Here is a 20535-nt window from a genome sequence, read left to right as displayed (position 1 = left end):
TACTGGGCCGGTGTTAACGTCTAATTCCAAGCCGCAGTGCAGCCGACCAAGCTCCCACTCGCGAATCGTTTAATGACAGCATCCGTCCACGTCGATATCCGATCGGGGCAAAATCACCGGCCCACCTATTTACTGCAGGAATAAGCATTGTATCGACATGCAGTGTCGTCTAATGCAAATGAGAAAGGTGCTGTGCATTCTTTTCCAAGACTTACTGCAACGAAACGTACAGCTCGATACGCTACACTGATATTGCTTGCAAGGTTTTGACGTTCCCCCTAGCCCAAGATTGTCCTGCTGTTTGCGATGGAGCTTGGTGTTTGGTCGGCCACTAGCGACGGATGGCTGCAAAGTCAAGTCTCTCCAGTGGGCCCTGCCAAATCGCTTCTGTAGATGGCGGCCTCACTTGAAACAAACTGTCGTAAGGCGACAGTTGTGCTACAGATGGATTATTATAGGCTCGATACGTTAAAATGACTGCGACAGGTATGCACTTAAATATAAATTAGAGCTCGTCGTTCGCAAATACCAACATACTCGTAGCTGCAGCCGAAATTTGATTGGTTTGTAGATCTCGAAATGATGTTTAATTCGAAGGGCATACGCTATGGAATGTTGTGCGCTTTCATCTGGTGGGCAGTTTTGTCTCGTATTTCATTCACACGCTGTTTGCCACGTACACGCGTTGTTGTTACTACTGAGTGGCGTTTCGCACGGAGGAGTGACCGCAAACGCGTGCTTCACGTAAAATGCATCGACAAGGATGGGATTCGAACCCACGCGTGCAGAGCACATTGGATTAGCAGTCCAACGCCTTAACCACTCGGCCACCTCGTCTGCTGGTACAACAGCTGTGTCTTGGGCTAGTGCTTGCGGAAAGAAGACATTTGTCGATTCGAAAACGCATTCAAAACATCGTACTGGGCCGGTGTTAACGTCTAATTCCAAGCCGCAGTGCAGCCGACCAAGCTCCCACTCGCGAATCGTTTAATGACAGCATCCGTCCACGTCGATATCCGATCGGGGCAAAATCACCGGCCCACCTATTTACTGCAGGAATAAGCATTGTATCGACATGCAGTGTCGTCTAATGCAAATGAGAAAGGTGCTGTGCATTCTTTTCCAAGACTTACTGCAACGAAACGTACAGCTCGATACGCTACACTGATATTGCTTGCAAGGTTTTGACGTTCCCCCTAGCCCAAGATTGTCCTGCTGTTTGCGATGGAGCTTGGTGTTTGGTCGGCCACTAGCGACGGATGGCTGCAAAGTCAAGTCTCTCCAGTGGGCCCTGCCAAATCGCTTCTGTAGATGGCGGCCTCACTTGAAACAAACTGTCGTAAGGCGACAGTTGTGCTACAGATGGATTATTATAGGCTCGATACGTTAAAATGACTGCGACAGGTATGCACTTAAATATAAATTAGAGCTCGTCGTTCGCAAATACCAACATACTCGTAGCTGCAGCCGAAATTTGATTGGTTTGTAGATCTCGAAATGATGTTTAATTCGAAGGGCATACGCTATGGAATGTTGTGCGCTTTCATCTGGTGGGCAGTTTTGTCTCGTATTTCATTCACACGCTATTTGCCACGTACACGCGTTGTTGTTACTACTGAGTGGCGTTTCGCACGGAGGAGTGACCGCAAACGCGTGCTTCACGTAAAATGCATCGACAAGGATGGGATTCGAACCCACGCGTGCAGAGCACATTGGATTAGCAGTCCAACGCCTTAACCACTCGGCCACCTCGTCTGCTGGTACAACAGCTGTGTCTTGGGCTAGTGCTTGCGGAAAGAAGACATTTGTCGATTCGAAAACGCATTCAAAACATCGTACTGGGCCGGTGTTAACGTCTAATTCCAAGCCGCAGTGCAGCCGACCAAGCTCCCACTCGCGAATCGTTTAATGACAGCATCCGTCCACGTCGATATCCGATCGGGGCAAAATCACCGGCCCACCTATTTACTGCAGGAATAAGCATTGTATCGACATGCAGTGTCGTCTAATGCAAATGAGAAAGGTGCTGTGCATTCTTTTCCAAGACTTACTGCAACGAAACGTACAGCTCGATACGCTACACTGATATTGCTTGCAAGGTTTTGACGTTCCCCCTAGCCCAAGATTGTCCTGCTGTTTGCGATGGAGCTTGGTGTTTGGTCGGCCACTAGCGACGGATGGCTGCAAAGTCAAGTCTCTCCAGTGGGCCCTGCCAAATCGCTTCTGTAGATGGCGGCCTCACTTGAAACAAACTGTCGTAAGGCGACAGTTGTGCTACAGATGGATTATTATAGGCTCGATACGTTAAAATGACTGCGACAGGTATGCACTTAAATATAAATTAGAGCTCGTCGTTCGCAAATACCAACATACTCGTAGCTGCAGCCGAAATTTGATTGGTTTGTAGATCTCGAAATGATGTTTAATTCGAAGGGCATACGCTATGGAATGTTGTGCGCTTTCATCTGGTGGGCAGTTTTGTCTCGTATTTCATTCACACGCTATTTGCCACGTACACGCGTTGTTGTTACTACTGAGTGGCGTTTCGCACGGAGGAGTGACCGCAAACGCGTGCTTCACGTAAAATGCATCGACAAGGATGGGATTCGAACCCACGCGTGCAGAGCACATTGGATTAGCAGTCCAACGCCTTAACCACTCGGCCACCTCGTCTGCTGGTACAACAGCTGTGTCTTGGGCTAGTGCTTGCGGAAAGAAGACATTTGTCGATTCGAAAACGCATTCAAAACATCGTACTGGGCCGGTGTTAACGTCTAATTCCAAGCCGCAGTGCAGCCGACCAAGCTCCCACTCGCGAATCGTTTAATGACAGCATCCGTCCACGTCGATATCCGATCGGGGCAAAATCACCGGCCCACCTATTTACTGCAGGAATAAGCATTGTATCGACATGCAGTGTCGTCTAATGCAAATGAGAAAGGTGCTGTGCATTCTTTTCCAAGACTTACTGCAACGAAACGTACAGCTCGATACGCTACACTGATATTGCTTGCAAGGTTTTGACGTTCCCCCTAGCCCAAGATTGTCCTGCTGTTTGCGATGGAGCTTGGTGTTTGGTCGGCCACTAGCGACGGATGGCTGCAAAGTCAAGTCTCTCCAGTGGGCCCTGCCAAATCGCTTCTGTAGATGGCGGCCTCACTTGAAACAAACTGTCGTAAGGCGACAGTTGTGCTACAGATGGATTATTATAGGCTCGATACGTTAAAATGACTGCGACAGGTATGCACTTAAATATAAATTAGAGCTCGTCGTTCGCAAATACCAACATACTCGTAGCTGCAGCCGAAATTTGATTGGTTTGTAGATCTCGAAATGATGTTTAATTCGAAGGGCATACGCTATGGAATGTTGTGCGCTTTCATCTGGTGGGCAGTTTTGTCTCGTATTTCATTCACACGCTATTTGCCACGTACACGCGTTGTTGTTACTACTGAGTGGCGTTTCGCACGGAGGAGTGACCGCAAACGCGTGCTTCACGTAAAATGCATCGACAAGGATGGGATTCGAACCCACGCGTGCAGAGCACATTGGATTAGCAGTCCAACGCCTTAACCACTCGGCCACCTCGTCTGCTGGTACAACAGCTGTGTCTTGGGCTAGTGCTTGCGGAAAGAAGACATTTGTCGATTCGAAAACGCATTCAAAACATCGTACTGGGCCGGTGTTAACGTCTAATTCCAAGCCGCAGTGCAGCCGACCAAGCTCCCACTCGCGAATCGTTTAATGACAGCATCCGTCCACGTCGATATCCGATCGGGGCAAAATCACCGGCCCACCTATTTACTGCAGGAATAAGCATTGTATCGACATGCAGTGTCGTCTAATGCAAATGAGAAAGGTGCTGTGCATTCTTTTCCAAGACTTACTGCAACGAAACGTACAGCTCGATACGCTACACTGATATTGCTTGCAAGGTTTTGACGTTCCCCCTAGCCCAAGATTGTCCTGCTGTTTGCGATGGAGCTTGGTGTTTGGTCGGCCACTAGCGACGGATGGCTGCAAAGTCAAGTCTCTCCAGTGGGCCCTGCCAAATCGCTTCTGTAGATGGCGGCCTCACTTGAAACAAACTGTCGTAAGGCGACAGTTGTGCTACAGATGGATTATTATAGGCTCGATACGTTAAAATGACTGCGACAGGTATGCACTTAAATATAAATTAGAGCTCGTCGTTCGCAAATACCAACATACTCGTAGCTGCAGCCGAAATTTGATTGGTTTGTAGATCTCGAAATGATGTTTAATTCGAAGGGCATACGCTATGGAATGTTGTGCGCTTTCATCTGGTGGGCAGTTTTGTCTCGTATTTCATTCACACGCTATTTGCCACGTACACGCGTTGTTGTTACTACTGAGTGGCGTTTCGCACGGAGGAGTGACCGCAAACGCGTGCTTCACGTAAAATGCATCGACAAGGATGGGATTCGAACCCACGCGTGCAGAGCACATTGGATTAGCAGTCCAACGCCTTAACCACTCGGCCACCTCGTCTGCTGGTACAACAGCTGTGTCTTGGGCTAGTGCTTGCGGAAAGAAGACATTTGTCGATTCGAAAACGCATTCAAAACATCGTACTGGGCCGGTGTTAACGTCTAATTCCAAGCCGCAGTGCAGCCGACCAAGCTCCCACTCGCGAATCGTTTAATGACAGCATCCGTCCACGTCGATATCCGATCGGGGCAAAATCACCGGCCCACCTATTTACTGCAGGAATAAGCATTGTATCGACATGCAGTGTCGTCTAATGCAAATGAGAAAGGTGCTGTGCATTCTTTTCCAAGACTTACTGCAACGAAACGTACAGCTCGATACGCTACACTGATATTGCTTGCAAGGTTTTGACGTTCCCCCTAGCCCAAGATTGTCCTGCTGTTTGCGATGGAGCTTGGTGTTTGGTCGGCCACTAGCGACGGATGGCTGCAAAGTCAAGTCTCTCCAGTGGGCCCTGCCAAATCGCTTCTGTAGATGGCGGCCTCACTTGAAACAAACTGTCGTAAGGCGACAGTTGTGCTACAGATGGATTATTATAGGCTCGATACGTTAAAATGACTGCGACAGGTATGCACTTAAATATAAATTAGAGCTCGTCGTTCGCAAATACCAACATACTCGTAGCTGCAGCCGAAATTTGATTGGTTTGTAGATCTCGAAATGATGTTTAATTCGAAGGGCATACGCTATGGAATGTTGTGCGCTTTCATCTGGTGGGCAGTTTTGTCTCGTATTTCATTCACACGCTATTTGCCACGTACACGCGTTGTTGTTACTACTGAGTGGCGTTTCGCACGGAGGAGTGACCGCAAACGCGTGCTTCACGTAAAATGCATCGACAAGGATGGGATTCGAACCCACGCGTGCAGAGCACATTGGATTAGCAGTCCAACGCCTTAACCACTCGGCCACCTCGTCTGCTGGTACAACAGCTGTGTCTTGGGCTAGTGCTTGCGGAAAGAAGACATTTGTCGATTCGAAAACGCATTCAAAACATCGTACTGGGCCGGTGTTAACGTCTAATTCCAAGCCGCAGTGCAGCCGACCAAGCTCCCACTCGCGAATCGTTTAATGACAGCATCCGTCCACGTCGATATCCGATCGGGGCAAAATCACCGGCCCACCTATTTACTGCAGGAATAAGCATTGTATCGACATGCAGTGTCGTCTAATGCAAATGAGAAAGGTGCTGTGCATTCTTTTCCAAGACTTACTGCAACGAAACGTACAGCTCGATACGCTACACTGATATTGCTTGCAAGGTTTTGACGTTCCCCCTAGCCCAAGATTGTCCTGCTGTTTGCGATGGAGCTTGGTGTTTGGTCGGCCACTAGCGACGGATGGCTGCAAAGTCAAGTCTCTCCAGTGGGCCCTGCCAAATCGCTTCTGTAGATGGCGGCCTCACTTGAAACAAACTGTCGTAAGGCGACAGTTGTGCTACAGATGGATTATTATAGGCTCGATACGTTAAAATGACTGCGACAGGTATGCACTTAAATATAAATTAGAGCTCGTCGTTCGCAAATACCAACATACTCGTAGCTGCAGCCGAAATTTGATTGGTTTGTAGATCTCGAAATGATGTTTAATTCGAAGGGCATACGCTATGGAATGTTGTGCGCTTTCATCTGGTGGGCAGTTTTGTCTCGTATTTCATTCACACGCTATTTGCCACGTACACGCGTTGTTGTTACTACTGAGTGGCGTTTCGCACGGAGGAGTGACCGCAAACGCGTGCTTCACGTAAAATGCATCGACAAGGATGGGATTCGAACCCACGCGTGCAGAGCACATTGGATTAGCAGTCCAACGCCTTAACCACTCGGCCACCTCGTCTGCTGGTACAACAGCTGTGTCTTGGGCTAGTGCTTGCGGAAAGAAGACATTTGTCGATTCGAAAACGCATTCAAAACATCGTACTGGGCCGGTGTTAACGTCTAATTCCAAGCCGCAGTGCAGCCGACCAAGCTCCCACTCGCGAATCGTTTAATGACAGCATCCGTCCACGTCGATATCCGATCGGGGCAAAATCACCGGCCCACCTATTTACTGCAGGAATAAGCATTGTATCGACATGCAGTGTCGTCTAATGCAAATGAGAAAGGTGCTGTGCATTCTTTTCCAAGACTTACTGCAACGAAACGTACAGCTCGATACGCTACACTGATATTGCTTGCAAGGTTTTGACGTTCCCCCTAGCCCAAGATTGTCCTGCTGTTTGCGATGGAGCTTGGTGTTTGGTCGGCCACTAGCGACGGATGGCTGCAAAGTCAAGTCTCTCCAGTGGGCCCTGCCAAATCGCTTCTGTAGATGGCGGCCTCACTTGAAACAAACTGTCGTAAGGCGACAGTTGTGCTACAGATGGATTATTATAGGCTCGATACGTTAAAATGACTGCGACAGGTATGCACTTAAATATAAATTAGAGCTCGTCGTTCGCAAATACCAACATACTCGTAGCTGCAGCCGAAATTTGATTCGTTTGTAGATCTCGAAATGATGTTTAATTCGAAGGGCATACGCTATGGAATGTTGTGCGCTTTCATCTGGTGGGCAGTTTTGTCTCGTATTTCATTCACACGCTATTTGCCACGTACACGCGTTGTTGTTACTACTGAGTGGCGTTTCGCACGGAGGAGTGACCGCAAACGCGTGCTTCACGTAAAATGCATCGACAAGGATGGGATTCGAACCCACGCGTGCAGAGCACATTGGATTAGCAGTCCAACGCCTTAACCACTCGGCCACCTCGTCTGCTGGTACAACAGCTGTGTCTTGGGCTAGTGCTTGCGGAAAGAAGACATTTGTCGATTCGAAAACGCATTCAAAACATCGTACTGGGCCGGTGTTAACGTCTAATTCCAAGCCGCAGTGCAGCCGACCAAGCTCCCACTCGCGAATCGTTTAATGACAGCATCCGTCCACGTCGATATCCGATCGGGGCAAAATCACCGGCCCACCTATTTACTGCAGGAATAAGCATTGTATCGACATGCAGTGTCGTCTAATGCAAATGAGAAAGGTGCTGTGCATTCTTTTCCAAGACTTACTGCAACGAAACGTACAGCTCGATACGCTACACTGATATTGCTTGCAAGGTTTTGACGTTCCCCCTAGCCCAAGATTGTCCTGCTGTTTGCGATGGAGCTTGGTGTTTGGTCGGCCACTAGCGACGGATGGCTGCAAAGTCAAGTCTCTCCAGTGGGCCCTGCCAAATCGCTTCTGTAGATGGCGGCCTCACTTGAAACAAACTGTCGTAAGGCGACAGTTGTGCTACAGATGGATTATTATAGGCTCGATACGTTAAAATGACTGCGACAGGTATGCACTTAAATATAAATTAGAGCTCGTCGTTCGCAAATACCAACATACTCGTAGCTGCAGCCGAAATTTGATTGGTTTGTAGATCTCGAAATGATGTTTAATTCGAAGGGCATACGCTATGGAATGTTGTGCGCTTTCATCTGGTGGGCAGTTTTGTCTCGTATTTCATTCACACGCTATTTGCCACGTACACGCGTTGTTGTTACTACTGAGTGGCGTTTCGCACGGAGGAGTGACCGCAAACGCGTGCTTCACGTAAAATGCATCGACAAGGATGGGATTCGAACCCACGCGTGCAGAGCACATTGGATTAGCAGTCCAACGCCTTAACCACTCGGCCACCTCGTCTGCTGGTACAACAGCTGTGTCTTGGGCTAGTGCTTGCGGAAAGAAGACATTTGTCGATTCGAAAACGCATTCAAAACATCGTACTGGGCCGGTGTTAACGTCTAATTCCAAGCCGCAGTGCAGCCGACCAAGCTCCCACTCGCGAATCGTTTAATGACAGCATCCGTCCACGTCGATATCCGATCGGGGCAAAATCACCGGCCCACCTATTTACTGCAGGAATAAGCATTGTATCGACATGCAGTGTCGTCTAATGCAAATGAGAAAGGTGCTGTGCATTCTTTTCCAAGACTTACTGCAACGAAACGTACAGCTCGATACGCTACACTGATATTGCTTGCAAGGTTTTGACGTTCCCCCTAGCCCAAGATTGTCCTGCTGTTTGCGATGGAGCTTGGTGTTTGGTCGGCCACTAGCGACGGATGGCTGCAAAGTCAAGTCTCTCCAGTGGGCCCTGCCAAATCGCTTCTGTAGATGGCGGCCTCACTTGAAACAAACTGTCGTAAGGCGACAGTTGTGCTACAGATGGATTATTATAGGCTCGATACGTTAAAATGACTGCGACAGGTATGCACTTAAATATAAATTAGAGCTCGTCGTTCGCAAATACCAACATACTCGTAGCTGCAGCCGAAATTTGATTGGTTTGTAGATCTCGAAATGATGTTTAATTCGAAGGGCATACGCTATGGAATGTTGTGCGCTTTCATCTGGTGGGCAGTTTTGTCTCGTATTTCATTCACACGCTATTTGCCACGTACACGCGTTGTTGTTACTACTGAGTGGCGTTTCGCACGGAGGAGTGACCGCAAACGCGTGCTTCACGTAAAATGCATCGACAAGGATGGGATTCGAACCCACGCGTGCAGAGCACATTGGATTAGCAGTCCAACGCCTTAACCACTCGGCCACCTCGTCTGCTGGTACAACAGCTGTGTCTTGGGCTAGTGCTTGCGGAAAGAAGACATTTGTCGATTCGAAAACGCATTCAAAACATCGTACTGGGCCGGTGTTAACGTCTAATTCCAAGCCGCAGTGCAGCCGACCAAGCTCCCACTCGCGAATCGTTTAATGACAGCATCCGTCCACGTCGATATCCGATCGGGGCAAAATCACCGGCCCACCTATTTACTGCAGGAATAAGCATTGTATCGACATGCAGTGTCGTCTAATGCAAATGAGAAAGGTGCTGTGCATTCTTTTCCAAGACTTACTGCAACGAAACGTACAGCTCGATACGCTACACTGATATTGCTTGCAAGGTTTTGACGTTCCCCCTAGCCCAAGATTGTCCTGCTGTTTGCGATGGAGCTTGGTGTTTGGTCGGCCACTAGCGACGGATGGCTGCAAAGTCAAGTCTCTCCAGTGGGCCCTGCCAAATCGCTTCTGTAGATGGCGGCCTCACTTGAAACAAACTGTCGTAAGGCGACAGTTGTGCTACAGATGGATTATTATAGGCTCGATACGTTAAAATGACTGCGACAGGTATGCACTTAAATATAAATTAGAGCTCGTCGTTCGCAAATACCAACATACTCGTAGCTGCAGCCGAAATTTGATTGGTTTGTAGATCTCGAAATGATGTTTAATTCGAAGGGCATACGCTATGGAATGTTGTGCGCTTTCATCTGGTGGGCAGTTTTGTCTCGTATTTCATTCACACGCTATTTGCCACGTACACGCGTTGTTGTTACTACTGAGTGGCGTTTCGCACGGAGGAGTGACCGCAAACGCGTGCTTCACGTAAAATGCATCGACAAGGATGGGATTCGAACCCACGCGTGCAGAGCACATTGGATTAGCAGTCCAACGCCTTAACCACTCGGCCACCTCGTCTGCTGGTACAACAGCTGTGTCTTGGGCTAGTGCTTGCGGAAAGAAGACATTTGTCGATTCGAAAACGCATTCAAAACATCGTACTGGGCCGGTGTTAACGTCTAATTCCAAGCCGCAGTGCAGCCGACCAAGCTCCCACTCGCGAATCGTTTAATGACAGCATCCGTCCACGTCGATATCCGATCGGGGCAAAATCACCGGCCCACCTATTTACTGCAGGAATAAGCATTGTATCGACATGCAGTGTCGTCTAATGCAAATGAGAAAGGTGCTGTGCATTCTTTTCCAAGACTTACTGCAACGAAACGTACAGCTCGATACGCTACACTGATATTGCTTGCAAGGTTTTGACGTTCCCCCTAGCCCAAGATTGTCCTGCTGTTTGCGATGGAGCTTGGTGTTTGGTCGGCCACTAGCGACGGATGGCTGCAAAGTCAAGTCTCTCCAGTGGGCCCTGCCAAATCGCTTCTGTAGATGGCGGCCTCACTTGAAACAAACTGTCGTAAGGCGACAGTTGTGCTACAGATGGATTATTATAGGCTCGATACGTTAAAATGACTGCGACAGGTATGCACTTAAATATAAATTAGAGCTCGTCGTTCGCAAATACCAACATACTCGTAGCTGCAGCCGAAATTTGATTGGTTTGTAGATCTCGAAATGATGTTTAATTCGAAGGGCATACGCTATGGAATGTTGTGCGCTTTCATCTGGTGGGCAGTTTTGTCTCGTATTTCATTCACACGCTATTTGCCACGTACACGCGTTGTTGTTACTACTGAGTGGCGTTTCGCACGGAGGAGTGACCGCAAACGCGTGCTTCACGTAAAATGCATCGACAAGGATGGGATTCGAACCCACGCGTGCAGAGCACATTGGATTAGCAGTCCAACGCCTTAACCACTCGGCCACCTCGTCTGCTGGTACAACAGCTGTGTCTTGGGCTAGTGCTTGCGGAAAGAAGACATTTGTCGATTCGAAAACGCATTCAAAACATCGTACTGGGCCGGTGTTAACGTCTAATTCCAAGCCGCAGTGCAGCCGACCAAGCTCCCACTCGCGAATCGTTTAATGACAGCATCCGTCCACGTCGATATCCGATCGGGGCAAAATCACCGGCCCACCTATTTACTGCAGGAATAAGCATTGTATCGACATGCAGTGTCGTCTAATGCAAATGAGAAAGGTGCTGTGCATTCTTTTCCAAGACTTACTGCAACGAAACGTACAGCTCGATACGCTACACTGATATTGCTTGCAAGGTTTTGACGTTCCCCCTAGCCCAAGATTGTCCTGCTGTTTGCGATGGAGCTTGGTGTTTGGTCGGCCACTAGCGACGGATGGCTGCAAAGTCAAGTCTCTCCAGTGGGCCCTGCCAAATCGCTTCTGTAGATGGCGGCCTCACTTGAAACAAACTGTCGTAAGGCGACAGTTGTGCTACAGATGGATTATTATAGGCTCGATACGTTAAAATGACTGCGACAGGTATGCACTTAAATATAAATTAGAGCTCGTCGTTCGCAAATACCAACATACTCGTAGCTGCAGCCGAAATTTGATTGGTTTGTAGATCTCGAAATGATGTTTAATTCGAAGGGCATACGCTATGGAATGTTGTGCGCTTTCATCTGGTGGGCAGTTTTGTCTCGTATTTCATTCACACGCTATTTGCCACGTACACGCGTTGTTGTTACTACTGAGTGGCGTTTCGCACGGAGGAGTGACCGCAAACGCGTGCTTCACGTAAAATGCATCGACAAGGATGGGATTCGAACCCACGCGTGCAGAGCACATTGGATTAGCAGTCCAACGCCTTAACCACTCGGCCACCTCGTCTGCTGGTACAACAGCTGTGTCTTGGGCTAGTGCTTGCGGAAAGAAGACATTTGTCGATTCGAAAACGCATTCAAAACATCGTACTGGGCCGGTGTTAACGTCTAATTCCAAGCCGCAGTGCAGCCGACCAAGCTCCCACTCGCGAATCGTTTAATGACAGCATCCGTCCACGTCGATATCCGATCGGGGCAAAATCACCGGCCCACCTATTTACTGCAGGAATAAGCATTGTATCGACATGCAGTGTCGTCTAATGCAAATGAGAAAGGTGCTGTGCATTCTTTTCCAAGACTTACTGCAACGAAACGTACAGCTCGATACGCTACACTGATATTGCTTGCAAGGTTTTGACGTTCCCCCTAGCCCAAGATTGTCCTGCTGTTTGCGATGGAGCTTGGTGTTTGGTCGGCCACTAGCGACGGATGGCTGCAAAGTCAAGTCTCTCCAGTGGGCCCTGCCAAATCGCTTCTGTAGATGGCGGCCTCACTTGAAACAAACTGTCGTAAGGCGACAGTTGTGCTACAGATGGATTATTATAGGCTCGATACGTTAAAATGACTGCGACAGGTATGCACTTAAATATAAATTAGAGCTCGTCGTTCGCAAATACCAACATACTCGTAGCTGCAGCCGAAATTTGATTGGTTTGTAGATCTCGAAATGATGTTTAATTCGAAGGGCATACGCTATGGAATGTTGTGCGCTTTCATCTGGTGGGCAGTTTTGTCTCGTATTTCATTCACACGCTATTTGCCACGTACACGCGTTGTTGTTACTACTGAGTGGCGTTTCGCACGGAGGAGTGACCGCAAACGCGTGCTTCACGTAAAATGCATCGACAAGGATGGGATTCGAACCCACGCGTGCAGAGCACATTGGATTAGCAGTCCAACGCCTTAACCACTCGGCCACCTCGTCTGCTGGTACAACAGCTGTGTCTTGGGCTAGTGCTTGCGGAAAGAAGACATTTGTCGATTCGAAAACGCATTCAAAACATCGTACTGGGCCGGTGTTAACGTCTAATTCCAAGCCGCAGTGCAGCCGACCAAGCTCCCACTCGCGAATCGTTTAATGACAGCATCCGTCCACGTCGATATCCGATCGGGGCAAAATCACCGGCCCACCTATTTACTGCAGGAATAAGCATTGTATCGACATGCAGTGTCGTCTAATGCAAATGAGAAAGGTGCTGTGCATTCTTTTCCAAGACTTACTGCAACGAAACGTACAGCTCGATACGCTACACTGATATTGCTTGCAAGGTTTTGACGTTCCCCCTAGCCCAAGATTGTCCTGCTGTTTGCGATGGAGCTTGGTGTTTGGTCGGCCACTAGCGACGGATGGCTGCAAAGTCAAGTCTCTCCAGTGGGCCCTGCCAAATCGCTTCTGTAGATGGCGGCCTCACTTGAAACAAACTGTCGTAAGGCGACAGTTGTGCTACAGATGGATTATTATAGGCTCGATACGTTAAAATGACTGCGACAGGTATGCACTTAAATATAAATTAGAGCTCGTCGTTCGCAAATACCAACATACTCGTAGCTGCAGCCGAAATTTGATTGGTTTGTAGATCTCGAAATGATGTTTAATTCGAAGGGCATACGCTATGGAATGTTGTGCGCTTTCATCTGGTGGGCAGTTTTGTCTCGTATTTCATTCACACGCTATTTGCCACGTACACGCGTTGTTGTTACTACTGAGTGGCGTTTCGCACGGAGGAGTGACCGCAAACGCGTGCTTCACGTAAAATGCATCGACAAGGATGGGATTCGAACCCACGCGTGCAGAGCACATTGGATTAGCAGTCCAACGCCTTAACCACTCGGCCACCTCGTCTGCTGGTACAACAGCTGTGTCTTGGGCTAGTGCTTGCGGAAAGAAGACATTTGTCGATTCGAAAACGCATTCAAAACATCGTACTGGGCCGGTGTTAACGTCTAATTCCAAGCCGCAGTGCAGCCGACCAAGCTCCCACTCGCGAATCGTTTAATGACAGCATCCGTCCACGTCGATATCCGATCGGGGCAAAATCACCGGCCCACCTATTTACTGCAGGAATAAGCATTGTATCGACATGCAGTGTCGTCTAATGCAAATGAGAAAGGTGCTGTGCATTCTTTTCCAAGACTTACTGCAACGAAACGTACAGCTCGATACGCTACACTGATATTGCTTGCAAGGTTTTGACGTTCCCCCTAGCCCAAGATTGTCCTGCTGTTTGCGATGGAGCTTGGTGTTTGGTCGGCCACTAGCGACGGATGGCTGCAAAGTCAAGTCTCTCCAGTGGGCCCTGCCAAATCGCTTCTGTAGATGGCGGCCTCACTTGAAACAAACTGTCGTAAGGCGACAGTTGTGCTACAGATGGATTATTATAGGCTCGATACGTTAAAATGACTGCGACAGGTATGCACTTAAATATAAATTAGAGCTCGTCGTTCGCAAATACCAACATACTCGTAGCTGCAGCCGAAATTTGATTGGTTTGTAGATCTCGAAATGATGTTTAATTCGAAGGGCATACGCTATGGAATGTTGTGCGCTTTCATCTGGTGGGCAGTTTTGTCTCGTATTTCATTCACACGCTATTTGCCACGTACACGCGTTGTTGTTACTACTGAGTGGCGTTTCGCACGGAGGAGTGACCGCAAACGCGTGCTTCACGTAAAATGCATCGACAAGGATGGGATTCGAACCCACGCGTGCAGAGCACATTGGATTAGCAGTCCAACGCCTTAACCACTCGGCCACCTCGTCTGCTGGTACAACAGCTGTGTCTTGGGCTAGTGCTTGCGGAAAGAAGACATTTGTCGATTCGAAAACGCATTCAAAACATCGTACTGGGCCGGTGTTAACGTCTAATTCCAAGCCGCAGTGCAGCCGACCAAGCTCCCACTCGCGAATCGTTTAATGACAGCATCCGTCCACGTCGATATCCGATCGGGGCAAAATCACCGGCCCACCTATTTACTGCAGGAATAAGCATTGTATCGACATGCAGTGTCGTCTAATGCAAATGAGAAAGGTGCTGTGCATTCTTTTCCAAGACTTACTGCAACGAAACGTACAGCTCGATACGCTACACTGATATTGCTTGCAAGGTTTTGACGTTCCCCCTAGCCCAAGATTGTCCTGCTGTTTGCGATGGAGCTTGGTGTTTGGTCGGCCACTAGCGACGGATGGCTGCAAAGTCAAGTCTCTCCAGTGGGCCCTGCCAAATCGCTTCTGTAGATGGCGGCCTCACTTGAAACAAACTGTCGTGCTACAGATGGATTATTATAGGCTCGATACGTTAAAATGACTGCGACAGGTATGCACTTAAATATAAATTAGAGCTCGTCGTTCGCAAATACCAACATACTCGTAGCTGCAGCCGAAATTTGATTGGTTTGTAGATCTCGAAATGATGTTTAATTCGAAGGGCATACGCTATGGAATGTTGTGCGCTTTCATCTGGTGGGCAGTTTTGTCTCGTATTTCATTCACACGCTATTTGCCACGTACACGCGTTGTTGTTACTACTGAGTGGCGTTTCGCACGGAGGAGTGACCGCAAACGCGTGCTTCACGTAAAATGCATCGACAAGGATGGGATTCGAACCCACGCGTGCAGAGCACATTGGATTAGCAGTCCAACGCCTTAACCACTCGGCCACCTCGTCTGCTGGTACAACAGCTGTGTCTTGGGCTAGTGCTTGCGGAAAGAAGACATTTGTCGATTCGAAAACGCATTCAAAACATCGTACTGGGCCGGTGTTAACGTCTAATTCCAAGCCGCAGTGCAGCCGACCAAGCTCCCACTCGCGAATCGTTTAATGACAGCATCCGTCCACGTCGATATCCGATCGGGGCAAAATCACCGGCCCACCTATTTACTGCAGGAATAAGCATTGTATCGACATGCAGTGTCGTCTAATGCAAATGAGAAAGGTGCTGTGCATTCTTTTCCAAGACTTACTGCAACGAAACGTACAGCTCGATACGCTACACTGATATTGCTTGCAAGGTTTTGACGTTCCCCCTAGCCCAAGATTGTCCTGCTGTTTGCGATGGAGCTTGGTGTTTGGTCGGCCACTAGCGACGGATGGCTGCAAAGTCAAGTCTCTCCAGTGGGCCCTGCCAAATCGCTTCTGTAGATGGCGGCCTCACTTGAAACAAACTGTCGTAAGGCGACAGTTGTGCTACAGATGGATTATTATAGGCTCGATACGTTAAAATGACTGCGACAGGTATGCACTTAAATATAAATTAGAGCTCGTCGTTCGCAAATACCAACATACTCGTAGCTGCAGCCGAAATTTGATTGGTTTGTAGATCTCGAAATGATGTTTAATTCGAAGGGCATACGCTATGGAATGTTGTGCGCTTTCATCTGGTGGGCAGTTTTGTCTCGTATTTCATTCACACGCTATTTGCCACGTACACGCGTTGTTGTTACTACTGAGTGGCGTTTCGCACGGAGGAGTGACCGCAAACGCGTGCTTCACGTAAAATGCATCGACAAGGATGGGATTCGAACCCACGCGTGCAGAGCACATTGGATTAGCAGTCCAACGCCTTAACCACTCGGCCACCTCGTCTGCTGGTACAACAGCTGTGTCTTGGGCTAGTGCTTGCGGAAAGAAGACATTTGTCGATTCGAAAACGCATTCAAAACATCGTACTGGGCCGGTGTTAACGTCTAATTCCAAGCCGCAGTGCAGCCGACCAAGCTCCCACTCGCGAATCGTTTAATGACAGCATCCGTCCACGTCGATATCCGATCGGGGCAAAATCACCGGCCCACCTATTTACTGCAGGAATAAGCATTGTATCGACATGCAGTGTCGTCTAATGCAAATGAGAAAGGTGCTGTGCATTCTTTTCCAAGACTTACTGCAACGAAACGTACAGCTCGATACGCTACACTGATATTGCTTGCAAGGTTTTGACGTTCCCCCTAGCCCAAGATTGTCCTGCTGTTTGCGATGGAGCTTGGTGTTTGGTCGGCCACTAGCGACGGATGGCTGCAAAGTCAAGTCTCTCCAGTGGGCCCTGCCAAATCGCTTCTGTAGATGGCGGCCTCACTTGAAACAAACTGTCGTAAGGCGACAGTTGTGCTACAGATGGATTATTATAGGCTCGATACGTTAAAATGACTGCGACAGGTATGCACTTAAATATAAATTAGAGCTCGTCGTTCGCAAATACCAACATACTCGTAGCTGCAGCCGAAATTTGATTGGTTTGTAGATCTCGAAATGATGTTTAATTCGAAGGGCATACGCTATGGAATGTTGTGCGCTTTCATCTGGTGGGCAGTTTTGTCTCGTATTTCATTCACACGCTATTTGCCACGTACACGCGTTGTTGTTACTACTGAGTGGCGTTTCGCACGGAGGAGTGACCGCAAACGCGTGCTTCACGTAAAATGCATCGACAAGGATGGGATTCGAACCCACGCGTGCAGAGCACATTGGATTAGCAGTCCAACGCCTTAACCACTCGGCCACCTCGTCTGCTGGTACAACAGCTGTGTCTTGGGCTAGTGCTTGCGGAAAGAAGACATTTGTCGATTCGAAAACGCATTCAAAACATCGTACTGGGCCGGTGTTAACGTCTAATTCCAAGCCGCAGTGCAGCCGACCAAGCTCCCACTCGCGAATCGTTTAATGACAGCATCCGTCCACGTCGATATCCGATCGGGGCAAAATCACCGGCCCACCTATTTACTGCAGGAATAAGCATTGTATCGACATGCAGTGTCGTCTAATGCAAATGAGAAAGGTGCTGTGCATTCTTTTCCAAGACTTACTGCAACGAAACGTACAGCTCGATACGCTACACTGATATTGCTTGCAAGGTTTTGACGTTCCCCCTAGCCCAAGATTGTCCTGCTGTTTGCGATGGAGCTTGGTGTTTGGTCGGCCACTAGCGACGGATGGCTGCAAAGTCAAGTCTCTCCAGTGGGCCCTGCCAAATCGCTTCTGTAGATGGCGGCCTCACTTGAAACAAACTGTCGTAAGGCGACAGTTGTGCTACAGATGGATTATTATAGGCTCGATACGTTAAAATGACTGCGACAGGTATGCACTTAAATATAAATTAGAGCTCGTCGTTCGCAAATACCAACATACTCGTAGCTGCAGCCGAAATTTGATTGGTTTGTAGATCTCGAAATGATGTTTAATTCGAAGGGCATACGCTATGGAATGTTGTGCGCTTTCATCTGGTGGGCAGTTTTGTCTCGTATTTCATTCACACGCTATTTGCCACGTACACGCGTTGTTGTTACTACTGAGTGGCGTTTCGCACGGAGGAGTGACCGCAAACGCGTGCTTCACGTAAAATGCATCGACAAGGATGGGATTCGAACCCACGCGTGCAGAGCACATTGGATTAGCAGTCCAACGCCTTAACCACTCGGCCACCTCGTCTGCTGGTACAACAGCTGTGTCTTGGGCTAGTGCTTGCGGAAAGAAGACATTTGTCGATTCGAAAACGCATTCAAAACATCGTACTGGGCCGGTGTTAACGTCTAATTCCAAGCCGCAGTGCAGCCGACCAAGCTCCCACTCGCGAATCGTTTAATGACAGCATCCGTCCACGTCGATATCCGATCGGGGCAAAATCACCGGCCCACCTATTTACTGCAGGAATAAGCATTGTATCGACATGCAGTGTCGTCTAATGCAAATGAGAAAGGTGCTGTGCATTCTTTTCCAAGACTTACTGCAACGAAACGTACAGCTCGATACGCTACACTGATATTGCTTGCAAGGTTTTGACGTTCCCCCTAGCCCAAGATTGTCCTGCTGTTTGCGATGGAGCTTGGTGTTTGGTCGGCCACTAGCGACGGATGGCTGCAAAGTCAAGTCTCTCCAGTGGGCCCTGCCAAATCGCTTCTGTAGATGGCGGCCTCACTTGAAACAAACTGTCGTAAGGCGACAGTTGTGCTACAGATGGATTATTATAGGCTCGATACGTTAAAATGACTGCGACAGGTATGCACTTAAATATAAATTAGAGCTCGTCGTTCGCAAATACCAACATACTCGTAGCTGCAGCCGAAATTTGATTGGTTTGTAGATCTCGAAATGATGTTTAATTCGAAGGGCATACGCTATGGAATGTTGTGCGCTTTCATCTGGTGGGCAGTTTTGTCTCGTATTTCATTCACACGCTATTTGCCACGTACACGCGTTGTTGTTACTACTGAGTGGCGTTTCGCACGGAGGAGTGACCGCAAACGCGTGCTTCACGTAAAATGCATCGACAAGGATGGGATTCGAACCCACGCGTGCAGAGCACATTGGATTAGCAGTCCAACGCCTTAACCACTCGGCCACCTCGTCTGCTGGTACAACAGCTGTGTCTTGGGCTAGTGCTTGCGGAAAGAAGACATTTGTCGATTCGAAAACGCATTCAAAACATCGTACTGGGCCGGTGTTAACGTCTAATTCCAAGCCGCAGTGCAGCCGACCAAGCTCCCACTCGCGAATCGTTTAATGACAGCATCCGTCCACGTCGATATCCGATCGGGGCAAAATCACCGGCCCACCTATTTACTGCAGGAATAAGCATTGTATCGACATGCAGTGTCGTCTAATGCAAATGAGAAAGGTGCTGTGCATTCTTTTCCAAGACTTACTGCAACGAAACGTACAGCTCGATACGCTACACTGATATTGCTTGCAAGGTTTTGACGTTCCCCCTAGCCCAAGATTGTCCTGCTGTTTGCGATGGAGCTTGGTGTTTGGTCGGCCACTAGCGACGGATGGCTGCAAAGTCAAGTCTCTCCAGTGGGCCCTGCCAAATCGCTTCTGTAGATGGCGGCCTCACTTGAAACAAACTGTCGTAAGGCGACAGTTGTGCTACAGATGGATTATTATAGGCTCGATACGTTAAAATGACTGCGACAGGTATGCACTTAAATATAAATTAGAGCTCGTCGTTCGCAAATACCAACATACTCGTAGCTGCAGCCGAAATTTGATTGGTTTGTAGATCTCGAAATGATGTTTAATTCGAAGGGCATACGCTATGGAATGTTGTGCGCTTTCATCTGGTGGGCAGTTTTGTCTCGTATTTCATTCACACGCTATTTGCCACGTACACGCGTTGTTGTTACTACTGAGTGGCGTTTCGCACGGAGGAGTGACCGCAAACGCGTGCTTCACGTAAAATGCATCGACAAGGATGGGATTCGAACCCACGCGTGCAGAGCACATTGGATTAGCAGTCCAACGCCTTAACCACTCGGCCACCTCGTCTGCTGGTACAACAGCTGTGTCTTGGGCTAGTGCTTGCGGAAAGAAGACATTTGTCGATTCGAAAACGCATTCAAAACATCGTACTGGGCCGGTGTTAACGTCTAATTCCAAGCCGCAGTGCAGCCGACCAAGCTCCCACTCGCGAATCGTTTAATGACTGCATCCGTCCACGTCGATATCCGATCGGGGCAAAATCACCGGCCCACCTATTTACTGCAGGAATAAGCATTGTATCGACATGCAGTGTCGTCTAATGCAAATGAGAAAGGTGCTGTGCATTCTTTTCCAAGACTTACTGCAACGAAACGTACAGCTCGATACGCTACACTGATATTGCTTGCAAGGTTTTGACGTTCCCCCTAGCCCAAGATTGTCCTGCTGTTTGCGATGGAGCTTGGTGTTTGGTCGGCCACTAGCGACGGATGGCTGCAAAG

General features: G+C 48.6%; 22 non-coding genes across 22 annotated transcripts; all 22 read right to left on the bottom strand.

Annotated features, from left to right (window-relative positions):
- Positions 1 to 755: 755 nt before the first annotated feature.
- Trnas-gcu lies at positions 756 to 837 on the bottom strand. The gene has a single exon. It is a non-coding gene; the product is annotated as a tRNA-Ser (tRNA).
- Positions 838 to 1673: 836 nt separating this feature from the next.
- On the bottom strand, positions 1674 to 1755 carry Trnas-gcu. The gene has a single exon. It is a non-coding gene; the product is annotated as a tRNA-Ser (tRNA).
- An 836-nt stretch (positions 1756 to 2591) lies between these two features.
- Positions 2592 to 2673, bottom strand: Trnas-gcu. Its single transcript has one exon. It is a non-coding gene; the product is annotated as a tRNA-Ser (tRNA).
- An 836-nt stretch (positions 2674 to 3509) lies between these two features.
- Positions 3510 to 3591, bottom strand: Trnas-gcu. The gene has a single exon. It is a non-coding gene; the product is annotated as a tRNA-Ser (tRNA).
- An 836-nt stretch (positions 3592 to 4427) lies between these two features.
- Trnas-gcu lies at positions 4428 to 4509 on the bottom strand. Its single transcript has one exon. It is a non-coding gene; the product is annotated as a tRNA-Ser (tRNA).
- Positions 4510 to 5345: 836 nt separating this feature from the next.
- Positions 5346 to 5427, bottom strand: Trnas-gcu. The gene has a single exon. It is a non-coding gene; the product is annotated as a tRNA-Ser (tRNA).
- An 836-nt stretch (positions 5428 to 6263) lies between these two features.
- Trnas-gcu lies at positions 6264 to 6345 on the bottom strand. The gene has a single exon. It is a non-coding gene; the product is annotated as a tRNA-Ser (tRNA).
- Positions 6346 to 7181: 836 nt separating this feature from the next.
- On the bottom strand, positions 7182 to 7263 carry Trnas-gcu. Its single transcript has one exon. It is a non-coding gene; the product is annotated as a tRNA-Ser (tRNA).
- Positions 7264 to 8099: 836 nt separating this feature from the next.
- On the bottom strand, positions 8100 to 8181 carry Trnas-gcu. The gene has a single exon. It is a non-coding gene; the product is annotated as a tRNA-Ser (tRNA).
- Positions 8182 to 9017: 836 nt separating this feature from the next.
- Positions 9018 to 9099, bottom strand: Trnas-gcu. Its single transcript has one exon. It is a non-coding gene; the product is annotated as a tRNA-Ser (tRNA).
- An 836-nt stretch (positions 9100 to 9935) lies between these two features.
- Positions 9936 to 10017, bottom strand: Trnas-gcu. The gene has a single exon. It is a non-coding gene; the product is annotated as a tRNA-Ser (tRNA).
- An 836-nt stretch (positions 10018 to 10853) lies between these two features.
- Trnas-gcu lies at positions 10854 to 10935 on the bottom strand. Its single transcript has one exon. It is a non-coding gene; the product is annotated as a tRNA-Ser (tRNA).
- An 836-nt stretch (positions 10936 to 11771) lies between these two features.
- Trnas-gcu lies at positions 11772 to 11853 on the bottom strand. Its single transcript has one exon. It is a non-coding gene; the product is annotated as a tRNA-Ser (tRNA).
- Positions 11854 to 12689: 836 nt separating this feature from the next.
- Positions 12690 to 12771, bottom strand: Trnas-gcu. The gene has a single exon. It is a non-coding gene; the product is annotated as a tRNA-Ser (tRNA).
- Positions 12772 to 13607: 836 nt separating this feature from the next.
- Positions 13608 to 13689, bottom strand: Trnas-gcu. Its single transcript has one exon. It is a non-coding gene; the product is annotated as a tRNA-Ser (tRNA).
- An 836-nt stretch (positions 13690 to 14525) lies between these two features.
- On the bottom strand, positions 14526 to 14607 carry Trnas-gcu. Its single transcript has one exon. It is a non-coding gene; the product is annotated as a tRNA-Ser (tRNA).
- An 822-nt stretch (positions 14608 to 15429) lies between these two features.
- On the bottom strand, positions 15430 to 15511 carry Trnas-gcu. The gene has a single exon. It is a non-coding gene; the product is annotated as a tRNA-Ser (tRNA).
- Positions 15512 to 16347: 836 nt separating this feature from the next.
- On the bottom strand, positions 16348 to 16429 carry Trnas-gcu. The gene has a single exon. It is a non-coding gene; the product is annotated as a tRNA-Ser (tRNA).
- Positions 16430 to 17265: 836 nt separating this feature from the next.
- On the bottom strand, positions 17266 to 17347 carry Trnas-gcu. Its single transcript has one exon. It is a non-coding gene; the product is annotated as a tRNA-Ser (tRNA).
- An 836-nt stretch (positions 17348 to 18183) lies between these two features.
- On the bottom strand, positions 18184 to 18265 carry Trnas-gcu. The gene has a single exon. It is a non-coding gene; the product is annotated as a tRNA-Ser (tRNA).
- Positions 18266 to 19101: 836 nt separating this feature from the next.
- Trnas-gcu lies at positions 19102 to 19183 on the bottom strand. Its single transcript has one exon. It is a non-coding gene; the product is annotated as a tRNA-Ser (tRNA).
- An 836-nt stretch (positions 19184 to 20019) lies between these two features.
- Trnas-gcu lies at positions 20020 to 20101 on the bottom strand. Its single transcript has one exon. It is a non-coding gene; the product is annotated as a tRNA-Ser (tRNA).
- Positions 20102 to 20535: the final 434 nt, after the last annotated feature.

The sequence above is a fragment of the Schistocerca piceifrons genome, unplaced genomic scaffold (assembly GCF_021461385.2).
Source record: "Schistocerca piceifrons isolate TAMUIC-IGC-003096 unplaced genomic scaffold, iqSchPice1.1 HiC_scaffold_478, whole genome shotgun sequence".
Classification (NCBI taxonomy): Eukaryota; Metazoa; Arthropoda; class Insecta; order Orthoptera; family Acrididae; genus Schistocerca; species Schistocerca piceifrons.
This window is presented reverse-complemented; position numbering and strand designations above follow the sequence as displayed.